Here is a 10,587-nt window from a genome sequence, read left to right on the forward strand (position 1 = left end):
TTAGTAATGCTACTTTGGGCAGCTCCAGTATATAAGTTACACCAAATATACCAGGATGAATCTCTACATGCAACTTGTCAGAAAGAGATGCAATGGATATCACCTAACATTTTTTTACTGTGCTAGGTTAAGGCACATAAGCTACCATGGATCTGTTAGCCAAAGTGAGATTCCTGCTTGACCATATGAACAAAGGTTAGAGCCCAGACAAAACTTAATAGAGGGCTATACTGAGAAACTGGATAGATTTTAGTATTCTCTACTTTATATCAAATACTTTCTTTGGAGGTAGATTAGAAGTTAGAAGTGATGGAGAATGAACAGGGTATCTTTAGTTTGCTGGCTGTTGGGTACCACATAAACCCTAGACCACTGGAAGATTTTGAGATTTAAATGCTGGCTCAAGGGATATACTCCATGGCTAGGGAATAGGAAGGCAGCTTTAAGGAATAAAAAAATCACAACTGACTTAAGAAGACATGAATACAATTCCTAGGATCAGGATCACCTTAACACATGTAGCTGTTTAAAATTTATAATACAATCTCTTATACACTATCTTCTTTAAAATTTATGTAAAATCATATAAAGTATGTAAATCATTTACAGATGAAAAAATTGTGGCTCAGAGAGGCTAAGTGATTTGCTCCAGACCATATAACTAGCAAGTGTCAGAGTTAATCTTAGAATCCACTCTAAAGAAAACAAACAAACAAAAAACAAACCCTGGGTTTTGGTGAATCCAAATCTTAATCCTCCCAAGACTATGTGTTCTTAAGCTACATATATATGTCCTAAGGGTATTAATTATGTTAGAAGACAACAGTGGATCTGACTATCCACAAAGAATAACAGTAACCCAATTCAGAAAGTCAAAGTCTTTGTTACCTTCACAAAGAAGAGGTCATTAAAAAGGCAATGAAGTGGTTCATCCACCATTCCATGGAGCTGTCTGTTCAGGCACTCTTGCCGATAATAGGCTGGGCATGTATCAATCTCAAAGAAGATGGCCATGAGGGTCTGGATAACATAGAAGCACTGCTGGGAATCTGCTTCCTTCAGTTTCAATGGCAACACCCTGGTGAATATTAGCATGGTCACTGGGAGACCCCAGACCCACACAGAGATTACTCATTCCACCAGTCCAAGGTTGCTGAATCTAATGACATGTAGTTGTACCAATAAGGTAAAGAAGCCCCCCTAAAAGTAGGTTTTGAGTCAGAAAGCAGGTGTCTTTACCTTTGCCCTTTTTTCTGGGCCAAGAAGTTTATTTCAGCTAAAAGCTGGCTTTTTCCATAGCCTTTTCCACCTTCATACAGAACTGCCTGACCCTTCTTCTGTTGCAAACATGACTGCTGTGCCGATCTGAAGGCCTCCAGTTCCTTTTCCCTGTCTGCAAAGAGACAAGAAGCACTCTGTGCTTTATAATAGAGACTATTTGAATTGATTTTCAAAGCTAGCTCTCTTAAAAGCTCTATCACCTCCCTGTCCCAGAATCCCTGGCAGAATCCAGAATCCCATTCTTTGATGGAATTTCATATCTAGGTCTAGAAAATCAACTTGAGACAAACAGAAGTATGTGCTGAGGAACTGGATAGATTCAGGGTTTGTTGTGGAGCCTAAGCAATAACATTCAGAACAACCAGGCACCATATGGATGTGGGGCTACTATTATTTTCTTAGTTTGTTATAAAAATTTCCATAACAACAATTTAGTCTTCAGGGTCTGAAACTGTTAGGTAAAGATAATGGATTAATAAATGTAGATTAAAATAAAAATAGGGACTATATAATGCAGGTGGCAGAAGAGACCCCAGTAGCAAAACCCTAACTTACAAAGATTCTAACTAAATGTTGGTACTTCTCAAGCAAAGTGGTAGAACTTGACCTGAAATCTGAACATTCAACATGAAAAAGAAATGACAGATCCTCTTTAAAACAAATATAAATTCACTAAGAAGGCTGCTCTCTATTTTTTAATATAAACTTAAAATCATTTAGTTTGCATTCCATTTTATTTTTAAAATCATGTCTAGCCATCTACAGGTGAAACAAATATGATCTAATTAGAAAACTCACCTAACAAAGGGCGATTTTCATTTCTTGTTCTGGCCAAATGTCTTTTCCCAAACATTCTGCAAAAAAGAACAAAGAGAAATGTTTTATTAAAAATAGCATCAAGAACTCTTGTCTTCCTAAGCAAGTACTTCAAATAACTGAAGAGGTACAGAGATCTGTGCAAAAGTGTTTTTAAGAACTAAAAATTGTTATGGAGTGAGAAAAGGAAAGTAGTATTGATATCTGCAGGCTCAGAGAGGTAAGTAAATTGTGAAGTACATGCGCACACACACACACACCCAAAGAACACCTAGATTAGTGATTTACTGCTATTTTCTTCCTGTTGGAGAGAAAGAAATTCCCCAAAGAAGTAGCTAAGAGCTAAACAGACAAGCTAAAAATCTCAAGATGAGAAAGCCTCCTTTTATGTGTCTTATTCCAACAGGGAAGTACTAGTATTACTAAATTTCATACAACTGAAAATTTACCATTCTCATGCCTCTATTCTGTAAGAGATGAGAATAAACTCTCACCAATAATACTCACATACATCTTCTATGGCCAAGATATTCATAAATCCTCCCGGGGTTGGAGATGTTTTTCATTATTTTCTCTGGCAGTTTCTTAAAGTTGTAAGCAGGAAGCATGGACCTTAAATACGTTACCTCATCACAGGATACCAAGCCTGGATAAGCAGCTATCATTCTGGCCACAAGGCTCACTTTTGGGCCAATAACTGTGTTAGAAATAAAGTAAAGGGTGGAAAATTTTTGGACCACCTCTTCCATCTTCATCCCTTAAGTCATAGAGCTAATAATCCAATCTATTCTACCTGTATATTCATGTCTTGCTACTGCCCCAACCAGGCCACAGAATACTGGTCCATTGGTGATACTGATGGAAACAAGCCTGGGGATCAGAAAAGTAACAACTGAGTAAATATATAGTCAGAAGCCTCCAAATTCAGGCACAAGATCTGCCACTCTCTAGATCTAGAAGTCTAGTTTTAGAGCTCAGAATGAAAAAAGGTCAGTGGCTTATGCCAATCTGCGTCACATGATGAATATGAAGAACTTAATAAGAAAACCACAAAACCTACAGAATTGTCTCCCTCTTTTAGGAGTTTTATTTGGGGTGTTGTTATTGGTAAAAAGATTTTAAAAAACCACTTTTATCTGTCAGCAGATTTATATATGCTTTTTGAGGTACTTTCAAATTGATTGCCTCATCTGGTCCTTTGAGATATAATTAACAACAAACTTGTATGACAGTCAAAGCAAATATTTTAATAGGCTTTGAGAAAAGAGGAAAAAACTAAAGGGGTTAATTTAACTTTCCCAGAGTTATACAGCAAAAGTCAGAATGAGAATCTAGATTTCCAGATCCCTAGATGAGTGTTATTTTTGCTATTCCATGCTGCCCTTAGATAAAACCCAAAAAATGAAAAGTAGAGCAACAGATGGCAATACAGAGTTGAATCAAATAATGCAATGTCAGAGTAACAGAATAATCAGAATGTCAGGGCTGCTGGTGGAAGAATTCTGAAGCAAACTAATCTTCGGAATATACTTTTTCAATGAGTAACTTTTTCATCATTCACACATGCATAAAATTATTCATTCAATAAGCACTGAGAAGTATGCACAGTGCCACACACTTAGCTGGATGTTTAAAATGTTTGTCCTGGAGAAGTTCAGGCTGGGGAAGAAGAAGGTTGGGAATAAGGGAGGTGAAGAAACAGTTATATGATGTCAAGACAAATATTCTTATTAGAGATCAGTAAAGCACATTCATAAAGCAAATAGAAGGTGTATTAACTTTCTGTACTAACTCGTACAGAAAGAGTATTCATAAGGGAGAGGACATTAGTCAGACTTTGAAAGTTGAAGACACTGTCAAAACAGAGAAACAGCATTTTTTCCAGTAGAAAAAGGCACAGGCTTTGGAAGCCTGGTGTAGTTATGAAAAACTAAGTACTTCAAGATGGCTAGAGCACCGATGGTGTTTGGAGTAGGGAGAGGTGAAGGGAGAAGTGATCTTACATAGATGAGAGATGGGAAAACATGCGCAATATGGATTACTTAAAAAGAGAGTATAATAGAGAATGGGCAGATTTACTTGACTGACATGACAGGTCACAGATATGTGGATGGAGAAAGAAGGAGCAATGAGGCATAATTAGGCTCAAGCTAATGTACAAACAAACAATTTTCAGTGGTTCAGAGAGAACGTGAAAAGTAGTGATCATGTTAACATGACTGTCTCCTATACCAACCAAATTCTCCTGGCTTCCTGAGGACAGGATTGAGGGCTCTCACCATTCATATGCTGTACCCACTGTCCATGGTGAATAAAAGAAGTGCACAAGACAAGAACCAGGTAGTCGATTCTATCATCACCCCAACAGCAAGACTCAAAATCTTCTACTGGTTTAAGATGCTTCCTCAGGCTAAAATGACATTTCTCACTTTCTCCACCTGCCAAACTCCTTTCTTTTTCTACCCGGCACAGAAGTCATCTAGAGTCAAGACTTCTTTGATATCTCTGGGGATGATGAACTATCTCTTCCTAAAGCTTCTTGCTTTAGCTCCCAGAGAATTTTATTCCTGCACTTAAATTTCATTGTACTACAAGAAAGGTGTTTACCTGGATGAGGAGGAGGTGGTCTCTTATTGTTCTTATGTCCAAGGCATAAGAATACTTAATGAATGCATTTATGCACATGAGAAACTCAAGCACTGGATCACTAACAAGATAAGACACACTGTACTTTTCTCACTTGGTTGTTTCTTCTTTTTATTGTATTTTATAACTACCCCCTGTTCTTCCTGGCAGTCCATATTCATTTTTTATTTTAAAAACATTCTCTATTGATGAAGAATATATTCTTTATTTGACATATGCAATTATACATAGTATTTGTGGTACTAAAAACCATCCTGATCACTCCCTAAGTCTCCAAAATATCCTGGAGACTTGTTCAGGGAATCATCTTTTCTCTAAAGGAGCTAGAAACTAAAGGGTATTTTTTCAGATTCGAAAGAGGAACTTACAAGATGACTCAAGGTGAACAGGAGACACGGGATGCAGTTTAGGGTCTGAGTGAGAATTGATGTGATGCAGACAGACATGAACAATGACATTTGTTACTGAGGCTCCAAAAGTACTGCTGAAGCTTCAGCATTTGATTAGTGTGGCATTTCCCAAAATATATTCCAGAACACTAGTTATTCTGGATATTTATAGGTCCTTTTAGAGAAAAGAGTTTGATGATCAAGTACATGTAGAAAATTGTGATTAAAACTAAATATATTAATTTTCTTCATCATAAGACTACCCAGACCCTTTTATGTATAAATGTATACTGTGAATCTCTAGGAAGGAAATAGAGTTTGTTTCACTACCCATTAGTATGATAAGGCACTAGAGTTCTACCAAACATTCTTAGGGAAATGCTGAATTGGTAATTTGTCTTCAAGGAAAAAATAATGACCTTGAAATCTAGCTTTCAGGTTGTGAGATTGTCACACTATTTGTCTTAACAACATAATCTCTCTGGATCTTAGTTTCCTTAGGTTAAGAAGATCAGATTAGATGAGCTCTAATATTCCATCATCTAGTTCTTAACATCTATTATATTATAAACTAAATAAGACCAAAACGACAAGGTTATGGCCTAAGAGTCACAGAATGTAACTTTAGGGCATTGTAAGACAGCCTCTACAGGCCAGAGAAATGAGTATCTCACTCAAGGGTAGCACCATTGAAGGCCACAGGTCAAAGCAATATTCAAGAACAGAATAGATCAGTACTAGAAGAGGAGGCCTTGCATAAAACTGGTAGGTAGGCTATGAGAGTCTCTGCAGATCCCACCCAAACTGAAAGAAGTGACAACATGTATTTGCCTTGGGCTGAGAATTTGATTATGTATTAAGAAACTATAGCATCTTTCTTTTCTGTAAAATCAGGAGTTAGGTCAGATAATTTCTAAATTCCTTTTCATTACTAACATTCTATGTATCTACAATTATATTAATAATATATGTAATCCTTTGGGGGTAACCTTTGCATATTGTAAGAATCAGCTATGGAATAATAAACAACATAGGATTTGAAAACCAAAGATCAGGGTTTAATTTCTAGCTCTGCTATATGCTAGTAAATTCTCTTATACAGTCTTAGTTTCTTCATGTCTAAAAGAGGGATATAAATTTTCACACTGGTAGAATGTACCTTAAGTAATCTATAAATGCTCAAGTGCTATATACATGTGTGATAAAATTTTTATTCATTCTTTTTTTGGGGAGGGATTGTACTGGAGATTGAACTCAGCAGCACTCAACCACTGAGCCACATCTCCAGCCCTTTTTTGTATTTTATTTAGAGACAGAGTCTCACTGAGTTGCTTAGGGCCTCACTAAGTTGCTGAGGTTGTCTTTGAACTCTGTGATTCTCCTGCCTCAGCTGCAGAGACAAAGGGATTACAGGTGTGAACCACTATGCCCAGCTTTATTAATCTTGAATAAGTTATAGCAAGTAAATTAATCTTTGACTCAATATTAACACTGGAAACAACTGTTTTTCAAATTCATTCATTCATACTTTTCTTAAGGCTTTCTATTGGAAAAAAAAAAGGTCACTCGGGAAATTCCAACTAACTTTGTCATAATGCAACAAGGGGCACTTTCTATGCCTTCATTAGTATTAGGTTTTGTAGAAGGTGGTGTGGGTGGACTGGGAGTGAATATGAAAGCAGGAGATCAGTTCAGTGTGAAGTCCAGAAAAAGCAATGGGATCTGGGAAAGACCAAGAGTGAGAGCCAAAAACACAAGTGTTAACTAGCTGTGGTCCCCTCCTCTCTAGGTAATAATTATCCTACAACTTCTCTCATCTTCCCTCTTATAAATAGGTAGCTGTGTTTGCATCCTTTCCATATACAGCTATGTTATTTGCACTATATAAATTTCCCCATTTGCTTATTCCTTTACAATGTTCTTGAATTCTGTCATGTATATTCTGTTCCTCTATCTTTCCTGCTTCACTAAATGGAAACCTATATTCCCCACCCCTGGGTATCCAGTATAGAATTCTGTATCTAATAATTTCTGAATATCCTGTTTGCTGACTTTCCTTAGCAAGTTCCCTCCCCATCAAGCAGATTCTGAATACTCTCAACCCCTGCTACTTGTTACTGCCTCCTACCCTGCCTGAAGAGCCCCCTGGGGCCTGAGAAGCTCCTCTCTGCCCCACTTTCCTCCTCACTTGGTCTCAGCAAGATTCTCCCAGCAGAAGCTGAAGATGCTGAAGGAGCTCTCCAGGGCATGTGCACATTCATCTGGCTTCTTATCTCCAGGAAGGCCGAAAACACAGAGGAACATGCAGCCCTGGGATAGATGACAGAGGAAGAACAGTTTATCTGATGAAGGAATATGACTTGCCTCAACTACGTTACTGGTTTGCAACAGGGAATAGAGTATTCTATATGATTTGTGAAGTGGGTACTCTGGGCTACAAAACCAGGAAAAAAAATCTTGGCCGGAGGTGTGGCTCAGTGGTATGAGCATTTGTGTAACATGCATGAGGTCCTGGGTTCTATCCCGTTTCATGAAGAAAAAAAAATCTTGATTTAATGAACTACTTCAAAAATAGGAATTTAAAACACAAGAAAAGGTGGTATCAAGAACCATTCAAGTTGGGTGCAGTGGTACATGCTTGTAATCCCAGCAGCTTCAGAGGCTGAGGCAGGAGGATCCTGAGATCAAAGCTAGCCTCAGCAACTTAGTGAGGCCCTAAGCAACTCAGTGAGACCCTGTCTCTAAATAAAATACAAAAAAGGGCTGGGAATGTGGCTCAGTTGGTTGAGTGCCCTGGATTTCAATCCCCAGTAATTCCTCCCCCCCCTAAAAAAAAAGAACCATTCAAGCCAGGTACAGTAGTGCATGTTTAGGGTACTAGTTACTTGAAAGGATTGAAAGGAACCCAAGTTTGAGGCCAGGCTGGACAACACAGCAAGATCCTGTCTCAAAACAAACAAAAAAACATGCAATTGCTAGTGTTAAGTCTATCTGCCCACATTTTCTTTGCCTATAATGTCAAGTATTAATATGTTGCTCTTTTTCAAGCTCAATTGGTTGAGAAAAATATGATTATTTACTTTGTTATTAGATCCAGTAAAACACTCCTAATGCTTTCCCAAGGCTTTTTCAACAAGAACTGAATAAAATCTTCAGTAACCCTGAAAATTAAACTAACGATAACATGGCATTTCTTAACTTACATTACTTGAAGTTTTAATGTTATATAGAGGCCTACAAAATAAGCAGCAGGAAATCTGATTTACACTTGTGTTACATGGGTGATAAACAGATCGTACAAGATGTATTATTTCTCACTCACCTTTAATACTTACTTTCTCAAACATAAAGATCCGGCTTAACTGGCCACCACCTTTCTCAATGACTGTAGAGATATATAAGGCAGCCTCCTGGATAAGATGACACAAATGCAACATCCACGCTGTCTTATGGAACTCAAGATTCACCAAAACCATAGTCACTGTACGGAATTCAGATACATACTCCATAGGTTGGCCTTCATCAATCTACAAGACACAAAGAGTTACTATGCCTATGTCTTCAACTCTCAGTATCATGTTCAGGCATTGTAATTATCCATTACACGCTAAATATAAGCAAATAACTTATGGGTGCCAGGTGAGATCTAAAACTTCAGGTTTGAGAGGTACAGAAAAAGTATAAACCAGTGGGCTTAGAATTAAATTATTTGACTTTAAACCTAATTCCCTGATGAAACTGCCAGGATTTTATATTTTCTAAGTTTGATATGCCTAACTGTGCTAATCATTGTATTTATCAAATGTTCATATTCATACATACACAATCAAACAACACATATTTACCAATCATGTTTTCTAAACCCTGCTTACAGTGTAATAAATGCTTCAAGGACAAACAAGAACAAATGTGGCTTTTACTTTCTAGAACTGAGAAAGCCAACTAAAAGACACATTCATACAGTAATTATATTAGTGCAGATGGTAACATCTGCTGAGATTAGAGTGGGGCACAGGAGATGAACTAGATCAATATTAAACATTATCTCATTTAATGTACACTTATTTACACAAACACACACAGTTTGTGTAATGATTCAAGAAGTAGGAAATAACCTTCTTCAAAAGGTTTTTCATTATGTATTTCCGCAGTGTTCGCTCAAGTGCAGAGTCTGGATCCAATTCCAGGGCAGTTCTTAGTGTATCTAACAAAAGAAAAACAAAATGTCTCTAGCCATATGGAAAATTAATCTTTAAAATTTCAGAGTTAGGTAGAAAGGACACGTAACTTACCAGCACTTGTACGGTAATGTGGCAGATAATCAAGGCACTTGTCAAAATGCTCATCAAAATCAAATGGGTTAATGATCCGCATATCTCTTAACTAGAGAAAGGAAAACTGCTCAATTCTGTGTTCATACACCAACTTGATTACCACTGATCCCTTAACAGAGGGGCTGAGGACTCTATCTCCCTTATTTATCTTGTATCTCCCCAGCCTTACTATTCTGCCTTATCTCTTTTCTGGGAGAATATCCCTGGCCTCCCTCCAAATTTGCGTTCCAGTGGTTACTGGTTTGTTCACATAATATGTGAACACCACCAGAGCACTGCCCTATGTAGTGGGAAGTTTTTCAGGATGTGCTATGGACAGAACCAGCTTCCTACCTTCACAGCTTCATCCTCCCTCATGATTTCCACTTCAAACATGTACTGCTCACAGAGCTTCCAGCAGTTCCAGGACAGGACAATCTCATTTGCCTGAGCCAAACGCTGAGCTAACTGGACACCATCTACATCACGCCCAATCACCAAGAGGTATTGCCGTTGCTCATCTCCAACAATAACTTGGGATATCCGACCTGCAGACAGACCTATCCAGAAAGAAAAAAAAAGAGAGAGAGAAGCAGAGAATAGCCAAACTCAACTGGAAAACTATACAAAGGGAGGGGTCTAGAATCCCACAGGGCTTTATGTATCATGCCAATCTTGTCAATACTCTTAGTTGCAAAGTCTTAGGTGAGCTCACCTTTAAAAATAACACCTTGTCCCAGATTTCCTTTTCACTTAAATAGACCTAGAGGTTGAAATTCAAATACCCCTGGGTTGCATGGGGGGAAGAAGTAAGAAATCTTATCTCTCTAAATTGCTCTCAAAATTACTATTCTAATGTATAGCTAGGTCTGATAGCAGAGTACTGAGGGAGGAGACCATATGGTTATACTAAGAAATTGCTACTATCCCTCCTCAGTGTTACCAGGACTGAGTAACTAGGCAATCAGTATTGTATCAGACATGGGTCCTTTTGTTCTACTTCCATTTTTCTGACCCTGAGGGATTTCTTACTGCTAATACAGCAGAAATACTGGTTTGCTTATCAAAAAAAATATATATATGTATAATAAAACCAATAGAAGTCTACCCCTAGCTAAGTCACTTAATCTGAGCTCAAAGCA

The 10,587-nt window shown here is 37.8% G+C and overlaps 1 long non-coding RNA gene across 1 annotated transcript; it reads right to left on the reverse strand.

Moving 5' to 3' along the window:
• Positions 1-1,248: 1,248 nt before the first annotated feature.
• Positions 1,249-2,681, reverse strand: LOC139706243 (uncharacterized). Its single transcript, XR_011707875.1, has 3 exons — positions 2,605-2,681; positions 2,080-2,135; positions 1,249-1,393 (listed from the first exon to the last, which is right to left on the reverse strand). It is a non-coding gene; the product is annotated as an uncharacterized lncRNA (long non-coding RNA).
• Positions 2,682-10,587: the final 7,906 nt, after the last annotated feature.

Source organism: Marmota flaviventris, chromosome 6 (genome assembly GCF_047511675.1).
Source record: "Marmota flaviventris isolate mMarFla1 chromosome 6, mMarFla1.hap1, whole genome shotgun sequence".
NCBI classification, from domain to species: Eukaryota; Metazoa; Chordata; class Mammalia; order Rodentia; family Sciuridae; genus Marmota; species Marmota flaviventris.